Here is a 4135-nt window from a genome sequence, read left to right on the forward strand (position 1 = left end):
AAGCCATCAAAGTATATGTTTTACCTCACAATGCCACTGAGAATGACTAATGCTAAAGCAATTTCACATGACTGTCATAACTGAACAAGATGTTTCAGTCAGGAAAACTGAGGCTTGAAGAAACTGAAATTTGCCCAACAAATGACAGAACTGAGCTTCAGTGCTATTCATTCAAATGTCTACTTCACTGAATATACTGTTTAATTAAAACTTTAAAAATTGCAAATATGGGCCCGGCATCATGGCCTAGCAGCTAAGGGCCTCACCTTGAACACGCCGGAATCCCATGTGGGCACCAGTTCTAATCCCAGCAGCTCCACTTCCCATCCAGCTCCCTGCTTGTGGCTTGGGAAAACAGTCGAGGACAGCCCAAGGCCTTGGGACCCTGCACCCTTGTGGGATGCCTGGGAGAAGTTCCTGGATCCTGGTTTCAGATCAGCATAGCATCAGCCGTTGTGCTCACTTAGAGGATGAATCATCAGACAGAAGATCTTCCTCTCTCCTCTCTGTATATCTGACTTTCCAATAAATAAATATATCTTTAAAGAAAATTGCAAATATCCCATTTTGATAAATCTGAAATTTTAACTTGTATTGAAAGTACATAGTAGAGTGGCTCTCAGAGAATCTCACTATAAAATCATGCAGAACCTAAAGTAACAGCCCAGTAAGTCAGGCCTCGTGGCTTTGGAAAAGGCACATGACCAGCTGGTCACTGCAAGGGCAACTCCTGGGGAACAGATCTACTCAGCATCACTCGGGACCCAGCACCATGGGGACCTCTTGTCAGGCCAGTACTGAAGGACCCCCATTCTTTTTCAAAGCTTTCAGTACACCAAAACCAGAAAATGGGATATTGACACAATAATCTTAAGACTTTCTACCCTGGTTAACACTGGAATTAGACATTCAATCTACCATTTTCTAAAAATGTTATATATGTACCTGGGGGAAAATGGTCAATACCAACTAGCATTTCTAGTGTTCTTACTACATGACAGTGAACCTGAGAGGCCAAAACCTGAACATCCCCTAACGAAACCCTCCTACCCTCAATGTCCTTCACATGAATTCTGGACCACCTGAAAGTTGCTTTTCCTCCCATCTGACTCAGTATAATGCAATATGACTGCAGCTTTTTGTTTACTTCCAAAGAATCGGATCGCTTATGTTCCTATGACAAATGACAATTCACAAATGACAATAAGTTGTCTTACCTTTTCAACTAAAAGCAACACCTGTTATTTCAAGGCATTCATCCGAGGGGAGAAAAACTAAAACAAAAGAAAAAAGAATGCAAAAAACACAAAGTGTTGTAAGAGTTTAATTTTTTTAGATAAAAAAACATTGTAACACATAATTTCAGAAAAGAGACGTTAGCACAAATGAAAACCAATTATAAATTGCAGATGAAGATGCTGTTAAGCTGGAGCTGGAAACACTAGGTTCCAACAGAACTTCCTTGGAAAGAGTGTGTTACAAACAAACGATGGGCCCGGCACAGTAGCCTAACAGCTAAAGTCACTGCCCTGCAGGCACCAGGATCCCATATAAGTGCCAGTTCTAGTTCTGGCCACCTGGCTTCCCGTCCACTTCCCCGCTGTACTTTTTGGCCAACATCTAGCATAGGGAGCTGTTAATTACCTAGTTTGCTTGCTCCTTCCAGTTTCCAAAAAAATTTTACCATACAAAAACACACTGTAACATGTGCTATCCTTCTGAGATCCCATCCCAAAACCAGCAGTTTAAAGTAATGGAGCAGGGAGCAGACACAGTAAGATAGAACATTACAAGCACACCAGAGACATTAATAAATTTTAAAGCTGCAAAGCTTATAAATCAAGCCTAGAAAAAAAAGTTGGCAGCTGTTTGCAGGGAGGACTTTGCCCTACACTCTCTAACACCCCAACACCATCCTGCCTTCCAGCTCACCCCAGCAAGGGCTAATTCTCACCATACGTACCTGTGTAACTACAGCCAAAAAAAAACTTGTTCAAAAGGTTTGATATCAATTAAACCTTCATTCACATCCTCGGTTCCACAGGACAATGACTCCCCCGCCCCCATCGCCACCCTGCAGCATCTGAAAGACGATCCTGAAGCAGGTGAGGGGTTATCTTGGCACTAAACAGTGATGGTGACCAGATCCCCCAGGTTTTTTCCTCCACTCGGTCAGAAAACCGCAACCTGGCCCTTCACATCAGGTCAGAGTGGCCAATTTCTCTGATAAACCCAATGATCTCAATATGGGGTTTCTCAATAAAATGATATTCACAGAGCACCCCAAAATGAACAAGCTATTTTACAATCAGCTTCCCAAGCCCCACACATTCACATCCAAATAGATTTAAACGCTCCAATCCTCAGCATGAGCCAAGAACCAAACACCAGATGAAAATGTCTACCATTAAAGCCAGATGCTAGGGCTTACAATAAAGTATCGTGCAAGGAACATTTGCAATAAACTGGTAAATCTGGGGAAACAATCTAACATTAATAATATTCTGTGATGAAAAAAAAGGTTAATTTACAGCACTGCATTATTGTGAAACTCACAAAGCCTATTTTTGGGAAAGCGGAAAAGATACTAGCTTGTAGATATCCCAGAAGAAATAAAAACAGAAAATACAGCCAGGGTACATGCCCAAATAAGAATTCCAAAGAACAAAGACTGACGTGGTGGACTGGGAAGGAAGAAATCAGCCTGGTATCCAGGTTCCAGAACTTAAGAGCAAGTTCACACAATGGTAAGACAGTCATGAAATTTTTGGACATTTATACTAACAGCAAAATCCTTGGTGATGTGGTAACAGTATACATCAGATAAAGGCTCAAACACACATCAAGCACCTTTACCGAAGCTAGGAAGCCTCTAGCCTGCTTTCCTAGTAACTCACCTAGAAGGTAGAGCAGGTCCTTTCACACAGGAAACCCTCAAAGCTACAAGGATGCTCCACACCCACAGCAATGGCACCTCAGAAACTCATCTAAATCAAAAAGCAAAAGCAACCCCAACAGTAGTAAAGCCTTAACAATTCTCAATTTTAACAAAAACATGAACTAGATAAATCGCCAAATGGTTCAGTATAAAGGCAAAAGTTTTCAACTGTTTAAAAATGCATCACTGCAAGGGAGACAAGAGAGAAACTTGCAATGAATCCAAAATAAGTTTTAAAAAAGCAGGTTATTTCATAATTCAACATGCAACACATTATATGTGACAGCAGAGGAAAAAATGGCTTATAAATTTTTAAACAAAGCTAAAAATTAATCTGGTAACGTTTCAATCCCCTTTGACACTTTTGGCTCTGTGCCTCTGAACAAAACCCTAGGTTTAACCCAAAACAAAAAGCTTTCACAGACTTCAGACAAGCCAGCCTTTCCTACAAGGATCCAGAGTAAATATTTTAGGCTTTACAAGTCTGTAGTAACTGAGTACTTCATTCCGCTACTGCACCACCAAAGCAGCCACACACAATACACAAGCAAGGCCTTGTTACAACATACATTTTCTCAACATAGGCTTCAGGCCTCTAACATATCATAGGTAACGAATGTAACACATTTTTAAGACATTAATCTCTGCTCACTAAAATATTTGCTAGAGATCAAATGCTCAACATAATTTCACTCCACAAAAACAAGAAAAACCACTTTATGCAAGTTAGCTAATTGAAACCATCTTCATGTTACTTTTTTTCTATTTAACTTACTACTACCTAGTCTATTTACTTAAGTAACCATGTACTGATGCCTGAGTAAAAACTGTGAAGGATTTTCCAAGCTGAAGGTTATCAAATTCTCTAGTAAAAGCTAAAGACTGGGCCTGGCACCATAGCCTAATGGCTAAAGTCTTTGCCTTGCACATGCCAGAATCTCATGCAGGCCAGCTTCCCAATCCAGCTCCCTGCTTGTGGCCTGGGAAAGCAATGGAGAACAGTCCAAAGCCCTGGGAACCTGCACCCACGTGGGAGATCCAGAACAGGTTCCTGGCTGCTGGCTTCAGAACGCATTGGTTCAGCTCTGGCCGTTGCGGTCACTTGGGAAGTGAGCCATCAGACAGAGGATCTTCCTCTCTGTCTCTCCTCCTCTCTGTGTATCTGACTTTCCAATTAAAAAAAAAAAAATCTTAAAA

This window comes from Ochotona curzoniae, unplaced genomic scaffold, assembly GCF_017591425.1.
Source record: "Ochotona curzoniae isolate NIBS_2020 unplaced genomic scaffold, NIBS_Ocur_1.0 scaffold_4506, whole genome shotgun sequence".
In the NCBI taxonomy this organism is placed as follows: domain Eukaryota; kingdom Metazoa; phylum Chordata; class Mammalia; order Lagomorpha; family Ochotonidae; genus Ochotona; species Ochotona curzoniae.